Source organism: Malaya genurostris, chromosome 3 (genome assembly GCF_030247185.1).
Source record: "Malaya genurostris strain Urasoe2022 chromosome 3, Malgen_1.1, whole genome shotgun sequence".
Lineage (NCBI taxonomy): Eukaryota > Metazoa > Arthropoda > Insecta > Diptera > Culicidae > Malaya > Malaya genurostris.
In genome coordinates, this window is record NC_080572.1 from 5,255,081 (window position 1) to 5,282,006 (window position 26,926).

Here is a 26,926-nt window from a genome sequence, read left to right on the forward strand (position 1 = left end):
ATTTATCTCTCGTGAAATTCGCTTTAACTAGCACAGCAAGACAGTGAGTAATTGAAGCCCACTGTCCGAGAAAAATGATGCCATATATGTCTAAATAGGTTACCGAAAGCCCCTTCGAAAATGGAACCGATTGTGTGCGATGAGGTAATCGAGTTGGGCTTTGTACCCGGTAAATGGTCGAAGTGAGAAAATTATCGCCAAATGATGCTCTGATTGGACTCCTAATCGAGACCGATTGTTTAGTTACCCTTTTGTTCCGTTGGTTGGGAAAATCGTTACGAGATGAGTTTCTCGATAGTGGTTTAACAAATTAGTAGCTATAGTAGTGGCATTAAAGAATCGACGGTATGACGAAAGTGTAGATAGAAATTTCCTGTAGAATTCGGATGCATTATTGGCAGAAAAAAGTTTAGAGTACTATCGCTCTTGATAGTAGAACTTTATGCTTTCGATAGTGCTTCAGAAAGAACGATTTTTTAAATATTGGATTGTGTATTAAAAAAATGAATCTGTCGTACAAAAATCTGTAGGCAATCAACAATCAACAATATATTTAAACTGGAACTATTTGAACAACTTAATGTTTTTATTCTCATTCTTCAGTCCATGAATACTGTGTTGAACTTATAACCTTTAAATTTGCATTTCATTTTTATTTAAATTTTCATAAAATACCATTTTGTACGCTTATCATGAGGATGTTTATCGATTGCAACCCGGTTCTCTTGAGTAGAAATATTAGAATAGCTGTTGAAAACCAATTCATTCATTCAACTTTGAACCGCATAATAGACTTTCAACATACTTCTATATTTCCAGTGAATAACCTTCTCCTCGATTGGAACTGGTAAAATTTCCGAGTCCATTCCCCGGAAGAAAAATCCGTCCGTCTGCTCGGTAAGTGAAAAGTCTGATTACCTTCCGAATTTCACCAGCTTGCTGCTATAAAGAAAACGGTTCAGAGGCCGCGGTCCGGGTGGGCCGTGATCCGTGATTCGATCCGTATTAGAACTAAATTGAAAGTATAGTTGTTATTTTATGACTGTACCGTACTAAAAAATCAGTCCAATGGGATCAAGTCTTCTTGCAGTGTCATATTTAGTCTTCCCGGAAAGCTCGGCAACCTGCCGTTCAGCCCCTGACCTAAAACTAGAAGAAGCAATACCGTATTTTATTGCACTCAATCCCTCGCAGTCAAACCGAACCGACATCAGCCGTTGCGGGAAGTGAAGGTGCAAAGCTGTGCGCGGCTGTGACTTTCGAAACGCAATCGTCTTGGCATGGGATTTCTGACTGAGTAACTGAGTAAAAAGGTTTTATGACATTTCGGGTGCTGACAGAAGCGTGTGCTTGAGCTAGTTGCAATCTAGGAAACATAGAATCATAAACTTCGCTGGGTGCAGACGGCAGCAAGCATGAGCAGTGGTAAATGGATGTCACAACGGGGTTTCTATTCCTCCGGGACGAAGAATTTCTCACTTTCTGGAACTCGGATCCTGCTGACAGAAGCAGCCACGCCAACTGCGAACTCGGCTACAGCCAGCAGTGCCGGATATGTGTGATGTGTTGTTTGGCTCCCCTCTAGGATTTCGGGTTCGGCTCGGGTGTAGAGAACACGACCGTCGACCTAACCACGCTGGGTGCAGGATTCCAGGAGAGGAAGAATATCAAAATACAATTTATGCTGCTCTGTGCGAACTCCGATTCTCCGGTTGTGTTATTTTTTGTACTCCTATTTTCATTCTCTCTATCGGTTTCGCCGGGGGTGCAGCTAAATATTTTTTCTTACCAATGCTGTCGGACGCTAGGATTCTCGGTGTGAAATGAACGGATTCCTGTGTCAGGTTCGGTGATGAACGAGGATCTTGACTGCAATTTTCCTCGCACTTGAGCACACATTATCCGGCTGCAGTTGCGTTACTGATGGGGGATGATGGGCTTCAATAATTCCATAGATAGAGAAAATTTTCATGAATATTGCAGTTATTTTGGGTTTGTGTATGGAATCGAATCCCGTCATTTGAAGCGATAATGCAAAAAATTGAAAAATTCTTCTAAATTTGGCTCAAACAAACAGATTTTCTGGTTTTTAGTTCCAGGTTCTGGAAGCCCAGAAAATAGTGATCGAAATTTCAAAACTGGAAATCTCTTCACTGCATAGATTTTCACAAATTCAGACTCCAAAGGTCTTATAGTCTCATAGACTACTTTTGATTTTTGTTCGAATTCGACATCCGGTCCCGGTGAAGGCAGGGCCGGTGAAACTTGTTAAGCCCAGGTGGGTAATTTTTCGTACCTGGGGGAACGACCCACTATTTTCAAGTATGCCTTAATTCTAATGAAAATGTTATTTATTCCTTAAAAGAGCAAGATCGATTTTTTTAATATTTTGTTTCGGTATAACTTTGCATGAAACGCGTAAGTTCGATGTTTTAGACGTTTTCGATTTTTAGTTTCAAAACAAAATTGCGCATTTAGGCGTTGAATACGACATAAAACTTTTATGGGTTGTTCGAATGGTTGACGTAGGACTACTCAACTAGTGCCAAAATTACTGCCAACATTTGTTTTGAATATTGAGGCAGCAGTCTTTCGTGTTCCCTTTCAAACCATTTGTGTCAGTGAATTTTCGCAAATAACTTTTTGAGATTTTTTGTTACCCTGATAGTTTAGTTTGTTGGGATTGATGATGGAAGGTGCTGAACTCGTTCATCCAGTAGTTTGTGATTGAGGATTCGTGACCTTGTAATATCCTCGAATAAGAAAAAAACGGTCCAGCCGCAGATGTGCATATCACTTTAGTCAAAAGGTCCCGGGACTGATTCAAAGAAATTTCATACTAACCTCATTTTCCGAAAGTACCAAATTTAAGATGACAGGTGTCAAACTTTCACGCCAATCGGACTACAAACACTAAGCCTACCGACATATAAGTGACTTTACTTTTTCATTTATGAAAACCCGATTTAATCCACCTAATGGTGTAATGATGCCTTTCTCATATTGAATACTGTGGTATTCTATTCAAAATATTTCTCTTCGATTTTTGATAGAAACCAAGAGATTGTTTGTGTATTAAGTAGTATAATATACAGAATGTAACAGTGCTTTGCTCGCGACAGAGATTTAAATTTTTGTTGTATCCGAAAATATGCAGTAATTTTTGGCACGACCATAAGACCTCTCATTTGACTCTAAGATTGAGAATATTGAGTCCAGTTTAGAAATTTTTTTACGGTTTTTGTTTCGCCTGTTTAGATGATGGTGTACAATATTTTACACACTTTACCCTATAACTCTGGAACCGGAAGTAGGACCCAAATGAAATTAAGGAATCCCGTATTGATCGTGAGGCCTTCCATTTGAATTTAAGTTTGTGAAAATCGCTGAGAAAGTGAGTGAGATCCATTTTGGAATATATGACCAAAATGGATCTCACTCACTTGGTACTTCCGGAACTGGAGACCGGGAACCAGGATAGCCGAAATCGGTTTGTTTAGTTGCCTACTCATAATGGATCATAGTTTTGAGACCAGTTTAGAATTTTTTTTGGCGTTTCTTATTTCGCCTGTTTAAGTGACGGTATCAAATTTTTAACACCCTATAATTCCGGAACCGGAAGTCAGATCCGGATGAAATTTGGGTTTTTTATTTGGGACTACAAGAACTTTCATTTGAATTCAAGATTGTAAAAATCGATCACGCCATCTCTGAGAAAAGTACAGAAGTAGTTTGAAATAGGATTTTTTTCACTAATCACCCAGTAATTCCGGAACCGGAAATCAGATCAAACAAAAATTCAGGAACTTTGTATGGGACAATTATAGATTTCATTTGAATCTAAGTTTGTAAGAATCGGTTTAGCCGTCTCTGAGAAAAATCAGTGCACTTATTTTTATTTTTTTTGCACATATCACCCTGTAATTCCGGAACAAATTCAGGAACTTTGTGTGGACTTTTCATTTGAATCTATGAAAATCAGTTCAGTCATCTCCGAGAAAAGTGAGTGCTAAAAAATGTTACATACATACATACAGACACACATACAGACATTTTGCGTACTCGACGAACTGAGTGGAATGGTATATGTCACTCGACCATCTGGGCCTCGGTTCAAAAGTCGGTTTTTCATAGTGATTGAATAACCTTTCTATATGAGAAGAGCAAAAATAAAAATAACGATTTCCGTTTATTGATAAATCCGCGCAAACCCAACAAGTTTGAGAAGTGTTATCCATATTCGGATTAAAAACAAAGATTTTTGGTATTCTGATTTGAAATGTGGCCAAATGAGGCAGTCATCCCGAAAAAATTAATCAAGTTTTGACAATCCTAGTTAGTTCCTGGACTTTTTGAACGTTATGTTTTTGTACAGCAGTATCGAACCGCACAGAGTGCAAGTCGATTCGATACTGAATCTTATTTTGTATGAGCGATTTTCTTAAATGCGAACGCACTTATTTAAGAGCAGAAATCTTATAGAAACCGCGAGCTTATGTATACAAAACTGTCGTATCTGTTGGAGGAAATAATGACAATGGTTTGAGAAACTGGTAGAATTAGAAATACTTCGTTACTAATTGAAAATTCGATCATCATTTATCTGTGTTATCGAATATCAGTTAAATATGTAGAAGTTCAAAACCTGACCGCTGTTTGTACGGTCTTATTTCCTGTATTTGGAATTTGTACCCCAGTATAGAAAACAAAAATGTAATCCTACGTCAAAAGTTTTTTTTTTATTTATGTGAAGATATGGAACGGAAAGGTGAGATGTGAAGGTTCATTTGAGCAAACAGAAATCACGTCTCACCTTTATGTTGCATATCTTCACTTCCTTCCTTTATTATTCTGAGTTACGAATATTCTAATTATGAATCATACTAATATTACCATTGTTTATCGATCGAAATTTCAGGTGGGTAATTACCCACCTTTGGAATTTTCGGATGAATAGTACTACCTACCGTACCCACCTATTTCACCGGCCCTGGGTGAAGGTGTTTGAAATTTACCCCGTCATGGTTCAAAGCATTTTACAAATGGGGGAGGTTATGCTCGTGTTTGCTCAAACAAACTTTTTTGTTCTTACTCAAGATTCAAATACAAGTTTTTTGAAAAATCCCTTAGTAATATTAATGAAAACATGAGTTATATGATTCTTTTCGAAACAAAATTTTTCAAAACTGTTTCCGTGACATCTTGAAAATTTTTTAATTGTGTCTGCTCTAATTTACACGCATATTTAACGATTTTGGGAACACAGCTTAAATTGAGAAATTCCTCTTTAGTTTTATTTGTTTTTATATAAACCCCAAAAAGAGAATAATTTTTTTTTTTGTAATTTTAAGATTTTCTCAGCCTCATATGATACATACATTTTTAGACGTATTTAGTCCCCCCAAATTTTACCATTTTTATCTGAAGTCAACCTGTCCGTGAACTTTTTTAGTACTCTTGAATTGATTTTCAAATTTTCAGCATTTTCCCCATAATACGATAGGAGTTACGGATTGTCTAAATCAGCGCTAACATTTTTCCATGCGATTCAACTTGTATTGCTTTTTTTTATAGTTAGTCAACTTGCTACAACTAGTTGTATGTGCTGTAATAATTCTAAAATAATGCGTATATGTAACATTTTTTTGCACTAACTTTTCACGGAGATGGCAGAACCGATTTTCACTAACTTAGATTCAAATGAAAGGTCTTGTGGTCTCATACAAAATTCCTGAATACTATTTGAATCCAAGTTTCGGTTCCGGAGTTATGGGGTTAAATATGGAAAAAAAATTAAAATATGTGTTCCAACTTTACTCATAGTCCCATATGTAATTCCTTAATTTCATCCGGATCCGGAAATATAAGGTAAAGTGTGTTTCAAAATTTTATACCATCACTGCAAAGGACGAAAACCGTAAAAAAATTTCTAAATCGACCTCAAATCTTCTCCAATTGATAGGTTTTGTCAGTAGATGGTTTAACAATTATTTTGAAGAATACCACAGTATTATATATGATAGTATTATTGATATGAGAAAGGCATCATTACACCACTAGGTGGATTAAAACTGTTTTTTTAATATGAGATATATATCCGTTTCACCTAAGCGACATGATCTTAGCGCCGGAGCGGTACGACGCAACTATAGTTTTTACTTAGTATTCCCCAGCCCCATTCTTCATTAGAGCAATTCCATACGAAACCGAAGGTCGATTTTTTCTTCTATTTTTTTATTTGGCTCAAATTTTGCATATGCATTCTTTATGATCAAAAGAGACAATTTGCATCAGAAGTTTGTTATTTTTACTCTAGCTTTACATTTGAGAAGGGACAAAAATCCCTTAAAAATTTTCAATAATATATGTTTCAGAAACGGTGGCCCGATCGATTTGGTGTCTTCTGCAATGTTTTAGGTATACTATGTAAAAAACCTGTTTTAATCCTCCTAGCGGTGTAATGATGCCTCTCCCATATCAATCATACTATCATATATAATACTGTGGTATTCTTCAAAATAATTTTCTTCGATTTTTGAAAGAATAATCGAAATCGGTTTGTTTGACCGTCGATTTAAAAAATTGTTTACGGTTTTTTGCCCTTTTCAGTGTTGGTATAAAAATTTTAACACTTTTTACCCTATATTTCCAGATTCGGAAGTCGGATCCGGATGAAATTCAGGAAATTCGTATGGGACCACAGAACCTTTCATTTATACCAAAGTTTGTGAAAATCGGTCGCGCCATCTATGAGAAAAGTTAGAACACATATTTTAATTTTTTTGCACATTTTAGCTTTCATTTGAATCTACGGTTGTGAAAATCGGTTTAGCTATCTCCGAAAAAAGTTGGTGCACTTATTTTCACTATTTTTTGCACATTTTACCCCATAATTCCGGAACCGTAAGTCGAATCCAAATAATATTCAGGAACTTTGTATGGGACCACAAGACCTTTCATTTGAATCTAAGTTTGTGAAAATCGGTTCTGTCATCTCCGCGAAAAGTTAGTGCAAAAATCATTACACACACACAACCTTTCTATATGAGAGAGGCAAAACGTGCTTAATCCACCTAGCAGTGAGATGATACCTTTTTTATCAATCATGAAATTATTTTAATGACCGTCGTTTTAAATTAATTGCTATTAAAATTTTGGAACTGCAGGACGAATCGAAGATAGAAATTGTACCTTAAAATTATTCCTTTCAATCTAAACGTGTGACAATTGACTAAGCATTCCATGAAATGTAGAAGTAAGTTCCTCTTTAAAGTTTGTGTCATTATATCTGGTACCTCCAGAAGCGGTATTCAGAGACGGGAGCGGGTTATATCGCCGAAAGCCATTTCGCCGAAAGTCGTTTCGCCGAAAGTTGTTTCGCCGAAAGTTGGTTCGCCGAAATGGTCATTCCGCCGAAAGGGTCATTTTGCCGAAAGTGTAATTTCGCCGTAAGGGTCATATTTCCTGCATGTTATGTCTCCTGTACAACTGATGTGGCGCAGCATTTTTATCTAATAAACGGAAAATACCACCTACATTTGCCTGGTAGATACACCTATGCAATTGCTTTGATGCTTACTAGCTAATAATCAACTAGTTTTATTGGGAACTACTTTCTGAGGTTCATGAATCAATTTTTATTCAAGAGTACAACAATCAATCATTATTCAAGAAGTACAATGATAGGTCAACAAAACGGGCGTTAACGCTATCATCTTTCGTTTGTCTTTAATTTGCATCAATTCTAATAACGATTTCAGGATTCGGCGAAATGACCTTTTCGGCGAAATGGCTTTCGGCGAAATGGCATTCGGCGATGTGACCCATTCGGCGAAATAACCCTTTCGGCGAAACGGCTTTCGGCGAAATGACCCTGATTCTTCAGAGACCAACATAACCAAGAATAGTTCGTATGTCTATGACGAATAAATTGAAATAGTTATAAGTCCAACATTGAAGATTTTTTGTATCGTCATCTTCAATGATGTTTGAATTTTAAAAATTCAGCACCCTGTAATTTCAGAATTGGAAGTCGAAATTGGATAAAATTCTCCAATTTTGTATGGGACCATAATATAAAGATTTTAATTTCAATTATTGTTTATTAAATTCGTTTTGGCCTTCTTTTAGCTTCGCTATTCCCGATACTTTCGGACACGGAATTCGGAAATCGGTGTAGCCGAGGTCAGCTAAATTCGCCTAATGGATTGTTGACTATTTCATTAGATTCGAAGATTGAAGATCGGTTTAGCCTTAGAGAAATCGTAGGGCGTTCCACATAAAATTGTTGGGTACCTTCCGGGATCTAAAACCGAATACCAGTTAAACTGAAATAAGTTTGTTTGGTCGTCGACTCTCAAAATCTGTGGACCCGATAAATTTATGTGAAATTTTTACACTAATCACCCTGTACCTACTGATCCAGAAGTCGGATCTGATTAAAAAACAAGCAGTTTTTATCTAACACATTTAAGCCATCTACGAACACGAGTGACATTATTTTAATTTCATTACATTTATCATCCTGTATTTCCGGAACCAGAAATTGGATCCAAATGAAATTCAGGAAACTTATATGGGAGCATAGGACTGTTCATACGAGTATAAGTTTTGTAGAAATTAGGGAAGCCATGTCCAAGAAAAAATAATGAAATTATTTTTCAGACACAAATTTGCCTATTTCGACGAACTTCGAGTGGTATAAGGGTGTAAGAAGTTGTGTTCTTCTAGCAATTATTGTTGGAAGCAGTATAAATGAAATTGTTTTGAATTTGAAAATACTGCCATCTTTCTAATACATATGTCATGTCGATTATGATGCCAAAAACGAATCGTGCTAAAATCAAAACGTCATGAAAAAGGGTACTTTGCATAGTCTTTCAGGTACTAAGAAACAATTGCATAAAACAGTATTGAAAATCGTGTTTCACTTTGCTCCGAAACATCGCTTTATCAAACGCGTAAAACGTCTACTACTGGAATAAGGAGAAAAGTCGCTTACACAAAAAATAAATATCTCCGTTAAAAATGAACGGATTTTAACAATCTATGGCTTGTTGGATAGCTTGATCCGTGCGAAATCTAAGTCTGGAGACATATTCTGTTTTCAAGGTGAATTGTGACATATATTGTCGAAAAACTGAAAATCTTTACATAAAACTTCGTATAACTCAAAAAGTAATCAAACGATCTCAAAACCATTCAATAGCGTTCAGGGTGACGGGGAGACCTTTCATTTGCGACTAGTTTGATCAAAATCGATTCAGCCATCTCTGAGATCTCGACCTCTATGTTGACAACACACATACAGAACCACACACATACACACACACGCGCGCGCGGTCATTTGCTCAGTTCGTCGTGCTGAATCCATTTGTATATGAAACTCGGAAAATTTTTCCTATTTTTCATATTTATAAAAAAATGTAAAACAATTTGGTCCAATCGTGGTATTAGTTTTAGAGCCCTGACCTTGCGGTTTTCGATGTAACTTTGTGATAACAGCAATTTCAAGGTTATTATTCTACCACTTGAAAACGTCGTTGAGTAGAGTTAGTATTCATACATACTCCCCTCTTAGGCAGTTGAGACAGGGTCTTACGCAATGGGAAAGTAGAATTTCTTTTAAATAGATCAACAATTGTTTATAGATATTCACGTCGAGCATTTGTTATTAACATAGTTGTACACATCGAATTGCTGAGCCAATTTCGTTATAAAAGTTTAGAATTCAATTAACAGCCAAGTGAAATAATCTATTTTTGGCAATTGCGCCCGTAATAATTTTCATTTACTCTTATGTTTTGACCGGTCGACGCATAACGGAGCATGCAAATGTGAAGTTGCTACATAGTTGATAAATATTTCCAAATGAGCTGCCTTATTGGATTATAGCTACATGTATCAAAAATTTTTTTCCACGAGAAAACAGTACAGTGCCTGTAATTTCTTTTAAAGCTTAGTATTGACAAAACGAAACCAGTTCACTAATCTTTAACAGGATGCTTTCCTTTGCTTTCGAAATAATTTTTTGTTCCCCTCATCGTCAGTTCTTCAATGACTACAACCGTTTCCATATAGCACCATAAACAAGCAAATCATGATAGTTGTAGGATCGGAACTCAATAACGGAAATCCTTGTCGATAGGAGCACACACATCGCTTGCTATCGTCTGAATAGTTCTCTGTTATTCAAGATGCGACAGCATGAACTGGGATAAGCCGTACGAGTGGTAGTAGTAGTAGTGAAAAGTGTGCTGCATGAGTTAAAATCGATTACGGATAGCAGTTGCAAATAGTCAGCTCCAGTCTTCCTGAGGCCAAACCCTATCCTAACCCGAGAATTCTGCTGATGTATGCGACAATAACGACTGGTTTACGACGAGTCCAATAAATTAGACCTGCATAATCTTTCTTTGAGAGGCAAAAGATCTCATTCTAAGAAATGCCATTGCTTTCTTGATTGCGTCCTTGTCTGAAAATAATCTCTTTAAAAAAAACTGATTTTTACGCAGTCAGTAACGACATTCAGGGTAACATTCTTCAAATGCCTATAAAAAATGCGTACCAAGGTGTGTTGTGAAAGTGGGTTGGATTGACGTTAATACGGATAACAAACAACTAAAGAATGGAGCCCTTCCGATATTATTCATGGAAAAATAACTCGCATATATCATAAGCCCAATTTTGTTTTTCCAGTTATTTGTTTCGTTTGCGAGAAAAAAGGTTGAAACCAAATCGAAAAAAATGTTCGACCTAGCAAGCGGCAGATTAGTGCAGGATAAGAGTGATTGCGTTGTTAATCACAATCATTGAAATACGTCACCAGCCAGCTGGCTCTTCTCCTTCGAATTGGGCTCTCCGAGACTAATCATTGTGCTTGTGGCGAAGGTTATCGAGATATTGATCATGTCGTTTGGACATGCGTGGAGTATCGTGATGTCAGATCTCAACTAATAAATTCTTTGCGTACCCAAGGTAGACTATCCAATATCCCAGTTCGAGACATTCTTGCTTGTCGTGACCTTTCATACATGAAACTTATTTATCATTTCATAAAGAAAACTGGAGTTTCAATTTAATAAAGGCCCCTTTCAAGACTTAGTTCTGATCCCAGCTGCGTCCATGAGTTCAACCAATAGCTAAATTAGAATAAAAATAATGTAATGATACAAACAAACTCGAAACAGTTTATGAAATTATTAACAAAATGTCTGAAAATAACAGCTTATTTTATAATTTATAGAAGTTAATCGTTTGGTTCAAATAATATTTCCGAGTAGATTTCATAATTAATGACGAGTTACCTAAGATGATATTTAAGTAATAAGAGAATATGTTTTAATAAATGCAAAACGTTATGACTATGTTAGAATTAAATTAGGATAAGAATATTATGTAAAAGTGATGCTACGGCGAAGAAAAACTTATGTAAACTGCCTTAAGAAATAAACGTATTTATGAAAAAAAAAACCAGCCAGCTGGCTCTGTTCCACTTCCGGGAAGGCTTTATATCAAAGAAAATATGTGCTGTACTGTAAATGACGTGTGCCTAAAATATTAAAACAGTGTTTCGTGTCATTTTTTTGGGTTTATGTCAGATTATTTTTTGGTACAGTAAATCAATATTACTGTGGTAAGCAAGTTTACTGAATTCTGTTAAGAAGTATCAACATAGTTGGATGCCAATATTTTTATATTTGAACACAATTTTCTCTGAATACCTAGAATATAATAGTATTTTAACTTAAATTAGCCACCACCGTTTCATTGAAAAAGAAATAAAACTCACATGTAGACACACACACAAACAGATTGTAAGCCACAGAACCGAAATCCAACTCGATTCACTGCGAAAATCGCTCAAAAGCATTAATCCAAGCGAATAAATTAAAACACTCAACAACAATACAGGTACGATTAAATCAAAAGCAAAAAAGTATCTGGTTCGTTGAGATGAAAAGCGCTCACCTTCACAGCACACGCACATAATGGCTGTACTGTTAATTTATCACCTGCAAAATGAAATATTCAAATGCGAAATTTACGACCCATTTACCTCCCACTGGGAAAATGGAAAATGAGTTGTTCCGGAAACAAATGAACATAACCGAACGAGGACGAGAGACAGCCATGCGAGCAACGGTAGACAGAAAACACAGCAATGCTTTCGGAAGAATGATTGTCAAATTAGCAGGGAGACAAGTGCCGGCGGTGAGTGTTTCTTCCGGAAAAAATGGCTTGGGATGAGGGGATGTTCCAAAATCAATGCCACACGTATCTTTGCATCGAATTACGTAGTCGACAGAGTTTATATATTTAATCATTATTGCATAAAAAATATTGATTGGAAATGTCAACAAGTAAATTTCCCTATTGATGGGGGCTAAATTTCCGGCCTTATCTGCAACGCTTAAGCAGATCTTATTACCCACGAACCACTCGCTTGCCAAATCTTCCCAGGCACATATATTTTTCACACATTCTTTTGTGACAAAAACCGTAGTAAAAATATCTAAAAATCATTTTTTCACACGACGACCTTTACGTCGCACCATTATCAGGAAATTTTATCGATTTCGGATGTGAGTGCTTCGAAAACGGTACTATTCTCCGAACGTGATGATGGAATTATTGCGTAGCACATCTGCTGTGAGAGAACGTGAAGATGCGCGGTTAGCATCCAGACAAGAAGCTACCGGTAGGGGAAAATTGTTTAATTTGCCATTAGAGAGGGGGTTTGACGCCATGATTGTGGTTGGCGGTTTATAATGTTCGAGTGCATTCATATTCTGAACTTGACTGAATTTAAAACTTTTGTTTAATCGTGGAAATAATTGCAGCAAAATAATTTTCAATTTCACGTAAAATTGGTCGGTGTTAGAGCAGGTCAAAAGTGCTGTTCGAAGTTTGTTTATTAAAATGTATATTGGGATTAGCTTCGTTGACTTACAAAGCTGTCAATAGTGAAATCTATCTATATATATATATATATATATATATATATATATATATATATATATATATATATATATATATATATATATATATATATATATATATATATATATATATATATATATATATATATATATATATACATATATATATATATATATATATAAATGCAGATATCAATCTTTGTAATCCATCACTTAAGAACGGATGGACGGATTTACATGATTCTTTTTTTGTTTGATCAGTTTTTAGCTCCACCAGGTTCGTACATCAAAAAAATTAAGAAAATTTGCCGGAAAGACCTTAAAGTCCCATACAAAGTTCCCGATTTTCATTTGGATCCGACTTCTGGTTCTGGAATTACAAGTAAATATGTGCTTAAATAGTTTCTGTAAAACGCTCGCACTTTGGACTTGACATTCTTCATTAAATTCTGCACAGTGACTTTTGTGACTTTTCTGGTGGCAGCTGTCCAGTTTTTTTGAACTCCTGCATGTTTTGGGACACTGTACCTTCCTTCCGAAAGTGCCGCTTGACAGTTGCCTAATGCCTTTCAATTGGCCGGAGATCCGGGCAGTTCGGTGGGTTGATGTCCTTTTCCACGAATTGTACATTATTTTTTGATAACCACTGTAGAACGGAGTTGGCGTAGTGGGCTGAAGCCAAATCCGGCCAGAAGAGAGAAGGAACCTTATGCTTTCTGTACAGTGGCAGCATTCTCTTCTTCAAACATTCTTCCTCGTACACTTTGGCGTTAATTGTGCTCTTCGTGAAGAAAATCGACGACCGCAAACCACAGGTACAAATTGCTTGCCAGACCAACACCTTCTGCCCAAACTTTTCCATCGCCACTGTGGTGTCAGCATCGTCCAGGTCCTGGTACACCGATTTCGTATAATATTGCGGTCCGGCAGCGCTCGAGAGTCTTCCTTGGCGTAGGTTTCGTCGTCGATCAGGATGCATCCGTCTTTATTCTGTAGAATTCGGTTATACAGTTTTCGCGCTCTTTTTTTGGCCTGAACTTGCTGTACCAGGGACTTTTTCGGCACCTTCTGTTTCTTGTACGTTTTTAGGGAGTTCCGGACTTTGATCCGTTGAATCATCCCGATGCTGGTGTTGAACTGCTTGGCCAAATCCCGCGTCGACGCCGATGGGTTTTTCCTGATGTACTCAACCACTTTCAAGTCCCGGCCGGGCTGGCTGGGACCCGTTTTCCTACCGGATCAGGGCAAATCCTTCATGGAAAGGGTCTTACCGAACTTCTCCACTGAAAGTGTGGTGCACTTTCATCCGTTTTGCAATTTCGTTGTACGTGACACCACTTTCTGAGCACCAAGTGTGCAGTATTTCCTTTTGCGTTTCCGGATCAATTCGACTCATCATTGAAACGATAAACCGTACCGAAACCTATCGATTGCACAGCTGTTATTGACATGTAAACAAACATGTCACCGCAAAACACGCTGCAAAAAATTAAGCCATTTCATTAAGACGATAGTTCAAATCGTCATTCAAAATGACAATGCAAAACGTGTACGCAACGGTACGTGCGGCTTTGCTCCATTCACAGCGTGCTTTGTTCAATTCCGTATAGCGTGCAGGGTGGCCACATCAAAATTTATATTTTTCAGGTGAAAAATATGTATATTTCTAATCCTTTTATTCAATTTGTACCTACTTGTTAGTGTTATTACAAGATCATAATAACGATGCTTTTCAATAAAAGTGCACTTATAGCCTTTCTCATATAGAAAGTTTATACAATCACTTGAAAAATTGACCCGAAAGGCTAAGTGTTCTAAATAATTCGACACAGTTCATCGAGCTGAGCAATGTATGGGGCGGTGTGGGTATGTTTGAGGGTAAGCAAAATATACGAGCGTTAGGTATACTCAAAATCAAAATATTTGATCATCAACTATCCAAATCTACCTAATTGAAGAATTATTTGAACACGCTCCTAAATATGATATTTTTATACTTATCAGCCTATAATTCCTGTAATGCCTATTTTTGACATTTTTGTGGCTTCCGGATTTTGGTTTCTGTCCGATTCTATCTTTCTGGCTGTCAACAAACACTCTCCGGACATTTTCGTTACGTTTGTGACAGTTAATTTGCGACATTCAAAAGTTTCGACAACTTGCGTGATGCACGAGTAACATTTGGATACTTCGATAGCATTTTCACACCTGTGGATCTAATGTAATGTTTTTGGATTCAATCCAAGGCTAATAGTGGAACGATAATGTATATAATTGGAGTTTTATAAACGATACTGTTACTAATTGAAAATTCTAAATGATTGGATTTGTAAATACGAAATCGACAATTTAGTGATGTTCGATATTAGTAACGGTAGATGTAGAACCTACTCTATTACTCATATTTGAAAACCGGAAATCTGATTCAAGACCAATGTATATCTTTGCTAATATTTCTTTACCCAAGCGTTCTTCAACGGCTATCACGAAACACAAGTTTTCCGCAAAGAATTCCCCTTAACTCTTTTCTATCTCTGATTATTGCATCAGTGACGTCAATCTTTGCTTGGAAGCGATAGTTTCACAATAATCTTTTGTTGCAAGTATAACTGAATGAATAGAGCGCATGGCTTCGAAGATATAGACTTTTTACTTGATAACAAATTATTAACATGAGTTACGTAAATGTTCCAAAAGTAATGTTTGTTTCAGATTTTTATATAGGCAGTATCGATAGCATTAGTCAATTCGTGGGAAACATCATACGCAGAACTTTCCGTTTTAACTCTTTTTCGTGCCTCAGTGTGGTGGAAAGAGTTACGCCAAGAACGAATCAATGCCAAAAATGATTCGAGTGTTATCGGGGATATAAATATTTATATATTTATTATATTTAATCTCCCTCGTGATACTCTCAGACATATATTGATTGACTTTCTTAAACTTGTAAAAAACCGCGATTAAGTTTAGTACTTGTCGAGCTTGTTAAAAAAAATCATGTTGCAAATGATTACTTTGTTATTAATTTTGTCGTCGAAATATTTTACACTCTTGTATTACTATCATTTCCATAGTAAATCATTCTATCTTATTTAGAAATTCATAAATTTTTTCTGTGTTGCAATTGGAAGTTAATTTTTGTTATAACAACTTTGGCATCGAAGTCATAAGGATTATCTTTTGAATTACACCGAGGAAATATAGTACATTCGTAGCGCGATGTGCCTAGTGAAGCGCATATCTCGTAACGTAACTACAAAATTTTCCAAAATTTATCATTCATTGCAGAACGCTAATCGAACAATACCCATCAAGAGAGCATGTTTCTCGCGAATTATCCCGCTCCATAAATGCACGGCGTTTGCTTCCATCTGCCCTGGTACCAAATTCGTTATGCTTTTTTGCCAATCACAAAAGGCGAAAAATAACGACATTCTCATGTGCCGAAAATTTCCGGACGGGAATAAGTAGAAAAGTTTCATTTTTTTCCATAGTCCCTACGCTTGTCACTTTTTCCCGGTAGACCAGAAGCGGCACAACAATAGATGATTGAACTATTCCTGTGTACGTAAGTATGCTGCTTTGAGACATCGTCGGTTGTACCGGGACCCGGACGACTGTCACCCAATAACGGATGCTTATTGCTTTCCACATCTCTTACAATGTTTGGATGGTGCCACAAAAGGCAGAAGAACGAACATGAGAGAAATCATTATCAAATTTTTTACACGCCAAACTACCACCCTGCTTGGAAGAAAGATTCCTTCAGCCACGCACTCCCAACTCAGCCGAAGACGTCAGTCGAAAATGTACACACAGTGGAAGGGCACATGGTGCGGGATTCAGACTGGCTGGAGTCGGTTTTGTGAAATGTGATGGTTTTTGCTGTGCTTTTGTTTAGTCCCTCGCCCAGAAAAAGACCTGCTGAACTATCTCGTTTCCTAGGCTAGGCTGAACTGTCAGGCGATTCCACTTCGAACCCATACTGTGCGAACCGAAGAAAACGATAATTCGGAACGAATCAATTTCCTATAAAAATTCGAGGGCGTTAATTTCTCTAGCCAATATCGAAGAGCTGCTGAATGCAAATCCGGCAGATGTGCCTTCTGCTCTCGGTTGTGACCGCTCAAGGACCTCCACGGTGATGATGACTTTTCGCCACCCGGTAGGGACACCGATTTAACCTCGATTATTTACGGTGAGCATTACCAGAGTTCACAAATAAAAGTCGCACTTGTTCAAAGACGGCTCTGGAGATGAAACAGCAGCTGAGAAACTAGTGCCAAATAAGGAATGATAGTTTATAACTGTGTTTGCGACTTTTTCTCTCTTTTTTTCGGGTGGAATCGTTAGTCGGCCAAATCGGTTTGGTGGGTGGCTAGAAAACATAAGCGACTGCTCGTTTTTTTCACGTTCTCACTCAAGAAGCTGAGCCACTTGGTCCATAAAGTTAACCATAAAATTCCTCAATCACCACCCCCCTCACTTTTATACCATTCTCCTACTAGAGGAAACTTCTGAAGAAGTTGGCTAGAATCCGTCGAGCTGCAGGAAAGGGTACTTTGTATGCTAATAAAAAAGTTGAACCGGTGATCTTCAAAGCATACCAATGATTTCGAACTCTAAGAAAGGCTGCCTCGGTCAGTAATTCGATGATACTTTACTGTGAGTGCTTCAAATTGTGGAGCTTTTACGATAATGGCAGCAAAATTTTCGTTCGAATGGTTATATTCCCGTCTGAAGAAGAATTTGCATGCAGAGTAGGTGTCAATTTATTTAAAATAATATTGTATTTTCGTTGAATTGACTCCGCTAAGTGTCGCATATGATGTTTTGTAGAATGAAATGTAGAACTGGATCATTCAGTCTGATACTTTGTAATTCATTTGGTTCAATGATCTAAATAAAATAATAAAAAATCTCAAACTCCGGGTCTATCCATCATCTGTCGGTGGCATAAAACAGATAGCAAATTAAATTAATTTTTTAAAACATCCTTCACCCATTCCCGAACGGCTTCACTACCATCATCGTAACAAATGTTCATCTATCTGATCGCAGCCTATTTGCCAAACGGTACCCAGCAACAAACAGCGCGAAACAGCATTCCATCCATTCCAGAAAAGCCACTTCATTCCCTTTTGAATAATTTACAAAATTGATTGATTTATTAACTATAAAAATTCATTTGAATGTCAGTTTTATTATTTCTGTCCGCGTCTCTTTTGCTATATCTATTTAGCATCAGGTACCGCTGCCATAGCTCCCTCCGCCTTGGATCCAGCAGCGAAGAACTCGCGCTCGCATTTTGTCTATTTTACGACTATTGCCGGTTGCCCTGCCGAACCTCCCGGGCCGAGTGCTGTTCCCTTTGCCGAGCTAGTTGTACTCACGTTTTCTGGGGCTCATTGGTAGTGATAGGAATCGACCTGCCATGCTATGAACTGGGGGCAACGGCAAATGCGATGGCAAGATCTTTGCCGTGCGATTTGGAAGTGGCTCCAAATTGGATGTTCGTCACCAGACTGGAAAAAGCGGCAAATTCATCCCATTCATCTCCGTATCTACGCGGCCCCATCTCATCCATACATGTCCGGACGCTGGAAAAACGGGGAGCAGGAATATGATTTATTAACATTCTGCATAATGTTTACGATTCAAATGATGCCGAACTCGCGCGGCCGGATTTTACGCGCTAAAGGTTCTCTATGGGTTACAAACTGTATATTTATTTATTTTTGTTGTTGTTGTTGTTCCCGAGCTGTTCGTCACAACTCATCCTAGGTGAGTACGGTGACGTTTGAAGTTGGATTTTTTTCCTTTCATTTTTTTGGTGTTTCATGATGCTATTTGCACAGGGGGTTGAAGACCTTTTTATTCCATCCCCGAAATGACGAATGAACAAGGATGTTTGTACTTTGAAGTGAATCCTCAGCTATATTTGTGGCATTAATTTGAGAAGATTAGCTGTTATGTTTGATATTCCAAAGGGAGTTTATTTAATTGGATTTAACTCGTACACTTGGGAAGTTGTTATATTTTGCTAAACAGCTCAAATTATGGAAGTGATGAGCAAACATTATTTATTTAAAATTGTTCAAAGTCCCACTAACAAAACTAACAGCAATTCTAGCATTAAAGGTTACTACCAATTTAAATGCAGATAATCAATCATGTGTAATTATACATTTGATAAATAAATTTCAATGTTCTATGAAGTTTCATGCGGCATAAGTAGTTCCAATAATTAACAGTAGGAATGGTAGCAAAATCAGGATCGAATTACTCCGATTTAAGTGCAATTTGGTCTTCAGTACGGTCATGAAACCATGAAATTTGCATGGCTCGCGAGTTCGATTTGACACTTGACTAATTTTTAAAAAGGAAGTGTGTTTTTTACATGCACATTTTTCGAATCGCTCAAAAACTGTTAATTGAATCGAAACAAATTACAAGTAAATTGTATGAATTATGCGCTCTAAAACATTATGTAAACCGATAAAATACAATGTAGGACGCCATCTTCATCTTGTAGAGTAAAGATGCCTTCATTTTCTTACATGTAATTGTAAGATCCATCAAATCTTTTTTCCTTCATTCTTGAACAGAAATGAGAAAATTTGTTAGGGCTTCTACTTGCTAGACCTACAAATTGAAAAAGTGTAGGAAACATATTGATGTTTGATTTTCTTTTTTGTTAAATTCATTGATCAGTCGGTAATTTCGATACTGGTTGTGGCATCTGGATAAAATTCCACAGCAACTTATAGAACCGAAAAAATTCCCGTTTAAAGTTTTACTGAGTTTGTGAAAATCCGTTCAGGCATCGATATATGCGGAACCCGACTCTGGGGAAGTTAGATCGTAGGGCCATCACCTTGTAATTCCGGAGCCGGAAGACGGATTCGGATGAAATTTCTTGCTCAATAAGTCGTCTGATATGAATCTATGTTTAAGAAGATGGCTACTCGGAGAAATTTAATAGTTTTTGACGACTAATTTCGGTGCTCCAAAACTGGAAACTGAGAACCGGTTTAGTTGCAGTGACAACTGTATAAGTTTTCAGGTCTTGAGGTTTTATTAAATTCGCTCCTCTTTACAAGGATATTTTTAAAACACTCCTGATATAAACGTTCTTTACACCTTTGATTTTGTAAATATAAAATCGGAAGCTAGATCAAGATAAAATTGAAAAATGTATGGGATTGATAAACTCTTCATGACCACAAATGAAATTTACGCAAGACACAGACTTTTTACGATCTCGACGAGTCGTATAATATGTGACACTCAGTCCTCCGGGGTTCGGTTCAAAAGTCGTTCTTGCATTTCTCTTTAGAAAGACAATAGAATTGCTAGAAAAACTGACTTTTGAACGGAACCTCGGAGACGCATAGTGTATCATTTTCCGCGCTCAATTCAGGTTCCGGAGATATAATGGTACAAATGACTTAACCGATAAAACGTGTTGTTCTTTTCGCGCTAAATTTCTCGGAGGTGCCTGAACCGGTTTCACAAAGTTAGGCTCTTTTGGACACTTCTGTTGGTTCATTAAATAGATTTGAAATTCAAATGACTCTTAATTACGGTTCCGGCGATTTAATGGCATAAGTGACGTACACGTACAAACTTATTACCGTTCAATTTTCTTGTATATGGGCTAATCGATATCAATAATTTTAGGCTCGTTCAAAACTAAAATTGGGCTGCTCGTCGATTTCGAAGATCGTTGGGCTGACATTTCATGTTTTGGAGATATAATCGTACAAGTGACGTAATCGACAAAATAATTTGTTCTATTCGTATAATTATTTCAGATAGTGACTTATGATGCTGATATGCTTGGTCCGAGAAATCTTGTCGAATATGTGTCATAAATTATCTCTATAAAATGGTGAAAAAATATTTTAATGAGACTGCATCGATGAATGAGAAATTCATTATCCTACCACAAGGTGGATTAAGATTTTTGAGGTGATTATAGATTAAGGTTTTTGAGGTGATTATAGATATTCTGTATTAAAAGGTAAAACTAACTCTTAATTTTTTGGTTTCAAATCTGTTATTAACATCAACATGCGACGTTTATATTGTCGACTTAAGATTGTCACCATCAAACAAATATCAACACCATCGTATATTTTGTCGTGAATACGACTTACTTTACTATGGGGCGCCTTTTCAAAATTTACCCTCTGGGAGAGTGATAAGTTTTTGATCGTGAATATCTCTTTCTATACTTAACCCAACAACATAATTTTTTCTCTATGCTATCAGAAATATAATCAGAAATTTGTGATTAAATTTTCATCAGTGTAAAATAACCATAAATAACTCAAAAACGATGTTTACTCAAACTTTTGGAAACAATGAGGAAAACTCGTCACGTTTGCTTGCCTTTTTCGCACCAGGACGACGGTTTTGAGGTAGTCAGTCACATATCAGTTCCGATGTTCTACTGGTCGAGTTTAATAGAGAAATAGAAAATTGTCCATTTTTTCTAGTGCGTTAGACGTAGCTGGACATCGTGCTGAGGTTCTTCCACCAACATCAGTAATAAATGGGGTGGAAAGAACCTCAAATGCTCAGGTGGTGCTCTGCTTCGCCTTTGGATGTCGTGGCTAGCAGTCAATCAGCAGTAACAGAGAACTGAATTTTAAGTTGAATTCAAGAACTAATCTCAGAACCTAAATTCTGGTCCACCTGAATTCTAAGCTTGGAACTGAATCCTAACTATGGATTTTGAAACTGGTTTCTTTACTATGTTTTGGAACTGAGTTTACTGAAATTCCTAATTCAGGGATTCGAATCCATCTGATTTAGGATTCAGTTTTTTTTTGTTTTTTTTTGAATTCATGAACAAAATTCAGGATATGAATTTCAGATCTGGATTCTGAAATTAAATACTAGGTCTGAACTTCGAACCTTCATTTTAAAACTGAATTCAAAATCAGAGTTTAATTTCTGGATTAAGTTCCAGAATTTATTTCATCAAATCAGTTTCAGCAATCATTTCCAGAATGCAGAACTTACATGGTGGAACTAAATTTTGGCAATGACTTCTGAGGCTAGATGCTTAGAACTGAATTCAGTTCCTATATTAAAACTTGGAATTCAAGTTTAGGACTTAGTTCTACAATGCAATTCGGAAAATTCTAAAAATAACTTCAGTTCCTTACTTCTAGAACTAAATTTATGACCTGGTTTTATATCTAGATTCAGAAAATTTGAAGCTGAATTCGAAGCGTGCCCTAGATTTCTAATTTAGTTTTTGAGTTTTAACAGTTATAAACATTGGACAAATTACGCAAAGCGGTTTTTTAGAACCACTTAAATGTTTCCAACGAATTTTGAGAAGTTTGCCTCTACTGAGTATCTAATGTCGTTTTCGTTTTTAAATTGCACTACACCGGTGTAGCGAAAGCTGCACCTAAACCGTTAGTTTTTACCAATTGCACTACACCAGTGCTACACTTTTTCTGCGCCGATACCACTGGTGTAGCACTCATCAAAAGTTTGGTGTAGCTCTGTGCAATGGAATCGTTTATGGTAGTCAATGGTTACTGTTTATGTTTTCGTCATTTTTGTTCGTTTATTCATGCCTCCGTGTAGCCCTCCACCGGTGTAGTGCAAATTAAAAACGAAAACGCCATAAATCTACAAAACTCTATTTGTTCCGTGTTAAATAAAATTGTATGGTAGAATATGTTTGCCGTCAATTAGTCGTACTATAGTATAGATGCATCGTTACAATTCTGGAAGCGAAGTAATGAAAGTTGCAAAATTCACACAATCTAATACGAATGATTATCTTTATTCTGAAATGAAAGAGAAACATGTCAGTTTTATTCGTATCCATGTCCTCCAGTTATGTATGTGACATTACCCACCCCCCTTTTTTCAACATGTATTTAAAATGCATATCTATCATTTTAAAACTGTGTGTGCGTAGCAACAAAATGAAATGGTATCGAAGCAAGAAAAGCAATGTGTAAAAAATTTGCTTGCATATTACGAATATCCGAATTATTCGCACGGCAAGCTGAGAAAATTTTTCAGCTGTCACTAACGTGAGATTAGATCGGGAGTAAATCAAAAGCCGGGAACCATAAAAACATCTAAAAGAGTAATCAGTTGTGATGTCACAAGCAAGCTGGGAATATCGGCTGCAACAGTGCAATGAACTGATAATCGATCTGAACTGTCGAATTACAGGAATTTGATTACATGTTACATGATGATGATGTAACCTGTGTTGCAACTGACTTCAAGCAGATTCCTGCGCAGGAATTTCTGGGGAGGAGAGTGAGAAACGACTTCAAACTTATCTCAATCAACTTAATTGTTCTGTTTTGTTTGGACTGATTTGGCATCTTGCCATTTTGGGGTAAAAATGTTATGGATTAATTTGACTCAATTTGGTGGTGTGCAATGACATGAACCTTATCGAAATCTCAGGAAGATGCATAAGACAGTGACCAAGAAGGCCAAAAAAATTTGCCTCCGATGTGCATGTCTGCTACGATTTCCAGCTTGTCTGTAACAGAAGTGAAATCTTCTGGCGAAAGCCGACAAGAAATTCGATTCAATCTAAATAACACTTGTTATTTTTTGACTTTTTGTGTGAATACACTGTTTTTGAGTGACGATTTGTTGTTTGGTTTTGATTATGGAGTTTATAACGTTGTGGTCATTCGCCTTTCCGACCAGAGGAACTTTCTGTCTCCATGTTCGTAGTTCGAAATCGAGACTTCGTGAAAGGTTTAGAGTTTCTAAATAATAATTTTACTGATCAGTTCCCGGATAGAATAAATTTATAGTTAACGTGAGATGATTACAGATTGAACTGTACCTATCAAGATGTAAAAGAGGGTAAAAATTAGCTGGTTTTGAACAGGAATTCGACGATAGGGAAAAGATATTCAATACCGAAAAAAATTATCTGAAAGTATACCACATCTTAAATTTTAAATCACAGCCCTAATTGAACCATTTTTTCACACCAAGCAAAAATTACACGCTGCTTCCGATAGATGAAATTGAAATAAAGCAGCTGAGAGAAGCAATTCGTCAAATTATTTCTTCCAATAGTTTTAATGGTACGCGACATGCTTTATTACTTCCATTAGAATTAGTAATCAACGTAAATCTTCTCTCATCATTATGGATTCGCTTATTCTGGCTCCATACTCGGATGGCGCTATTCCTTTTACATATAGGACAGGGTGACTGATGTTTTTGACAAATGTTTTTAGTATGAACCTATTTTGATGATCATAATAAATCACATTTATTTAATTATTGTGCGAGGTGTTTTACTAACGTAATTATCAAAATTTACAAACGTTGTGTTTTTCGAACTAATAGATGTTCAGATTCTTTAGAGTTCAGATGACAGTATTTCGTTGACATGACTCGACACCCTGTAATTTTCCTGAAGTGTCTAGAAGTCTTGTCACTCTAGCCGGTCTCTCACAAATTGTAAACGCCATGGAACTAATAAAATCCTTGCAGTGTCGTAAAAATGACTGGACAACTTGTGCCTTCATCCAGACAGTACAAGTTCGGCCTAAGGCGGTCGCAAAATGAATGTTTGCGGTGGTGCTGCTACTGCTGATGATGATGATGGAGAAATTTATGAAGCTTCTGCGGTGGCGGTCAGCGATACGAGAGCAGGTTAGCACATCGAAAGCTCGGCTTCGGTTATCCGGCTGTACAGACGGAAAATAAATTCCGACCCGACGTCGATGGTGGCCATATCTTTATTTTTATTGTCTATTGTCCTGAAAGGCCAAGCTTGGTTTGACATAGACGAAGTGCCTTAAAATTTTTCATTTAATTCTGGAATTTTGTCATCAGCTTGACCCGCGAAAAGAAAAGTCTACTATAACAGTAATGGACCTTGCATTCACCATCATGGATACTGTTTTGTGAATTGAAAATAAACTATTCATTCTGTCGTAAATCGGATATAGAGAAATATATCCTATATGCAAATACTTTTACCGCGTTGATATCGGTAACATCCTAACATCCATTAATACCATAACATCTAATTTTAGATTCGAATTTTAAAATGTCTTACGATATTTCTAATTTTCTCGTTTCATTCTATTTGATTATAATTCAACTGTTTCTGAATCTATATTGGATTGATCTAGCAATCATTTTTAAGAAGTACATTTATTTACGATTGGTTGGTGTTGAAAAATTAGAAGGAATTTTCAATGATTATGAGCTTTTCTTTGTATACTGAGTTTCGAATCGGGATCGGTTATTTGATCACGATTTTTTAACTAGTTAACCTTCTTAAAATAAAACTTTTACAAAAAGATAAATTTCTTAGTCTTCTTAAAAAGTAGAAACATTGAATTTCAAGTTGTTCGATCATTCCGAAAAACTTCAAAACCACTATCAACTCTGATGGCAAGGAAACTTCTGATAAAGCGGGAAAGTTCTCCATCTGTCACTGACATAATTTTGCAAACGGACAGCTATCGCCAAACTTTTCTAGTTCGATATTGTACGTTAGAATGAAATCAGTGTTTGACAATGGAACCGAAGATAAGCTTCTGATTCAACAAATTTTGCATTAGTCCAATTGCATAATTGCACCATACAAGACAGCATAACGTATGAGTACTGTTAGTTTTCCAATTGCTCCAAGACAGGTGGAAAAATTCTTGAAATTTTTCTCTATAAACACTAGTGCACTGTAAACAACCCGTTGTTTGTGCGCGTACCACATTTATTGTGGGGTAATTCGTGTTGAAAGATGTGTTTTTGATTAGTCGGTTCCTGTTTACCATTTCAAATTATATATTCGAATAAACTTATCATGCCCAACAATACAACCGATCAATTCACCTGGCTTTTAAACACTTATCATTTATAGAATCATCCTCGGAAGCATAGAACGCGTACCCGTTTGAGCTGATACCGTGTTTCAACCATCACAGAACGGATCAAACTTCGTGAATCAATTTTTCATTTAATTGGCAAACATGCCGACACACTTTCGCTAGGGAAAGCGAATACTGTCATTCGATATGGTTTGACGAATCATCTCCGACTAATGGACGATTCCCGGGTTAGCGATTCAACTTGACTGCATTTCGCCACGAAACGGAGCGCACAACTGGTTAATTGAATCAAATTGGATGATTAATTGCTGCCAACTGAATTAAATGGTGTGCTGTTATGAGCACGGCAATGGACAGCTCGAAAAAAAAAAATGAATGGGACAAAAGGAAACGATTCTGTCACGAACGAGCTTGTTTACTCAGTCGGAAATTAGAATTGCTAAATGAAGAAATTGATCGTTCCGCATTTGTGATTGTGATGAGGTAATTAAGATGAAATTTATTTTTTTACTTAATATCTTGGTGAAAGTTAGATAAAGTTCTGAAGTCAATTAGAATTTGCGATTGATCAATACACACTTGGGTCAATTGTTGCCAAAAAAATTCTGCTCCAGTGCGTTTTATTCAATCGCATTCAAAATCAGATAAAGTAACCAATGCTGAAATTATTTGCAGTTTACCTTATAAATATGTAATTAAATTAAATAAGTCAGGAAATGATGATCAATATCATGATAATGTCTCAACATTATTAATTTCCCATAAAAATTCCCCATAACCAAAATCTAGTAACTTAAAACTGATCATTAAGGGCCAGGTAAGGTCTAACACTTTTGAAAAATCATTTATTTTTCAAGAATATTCAGTGAAATTTTCAAGCCAATCGGAACAAAACTCACCAAGTGATGGGCCTTTATATTTGCTTTTCTCATACTGCGAAGAGGTAAGAGCTCGAAGATTTCTGCTTCGATTGACCAAAAAACTTGACAAAACATTCTTGAAATGAAATTTGTTCGATTAGAAAATAGTACTTTGTTTGTGTGATGTGCAGTTTCTTGTTTAATATATTTAACAATAGTAATATTTGCTCAGTGAAAATCGAATATAAAACTGCTCATATGA

General features: G+C 36.6%; 1 protein-coding gene across 1 annotated transcript in view; it reads left to right on the forward strand.

Moving 5' to 3' along the window:
- LOC131439532 (toll-like receptor 6) overlaps positions 1-26,926 on the forward strand; it is a 123,155-nt gene that overhangs the window by 36,502 nt on the left and 59,727 nt on the right. Inside the window, exon 2 of the mRNA XM_058610659.1 lies at positions 820-897. The gene's annotated coding sequence lies outside the window, so the exon portion shown is untranslated. The remainder of the gene's footprint in view (positions 1-819; positions 898-26,926) is intronic.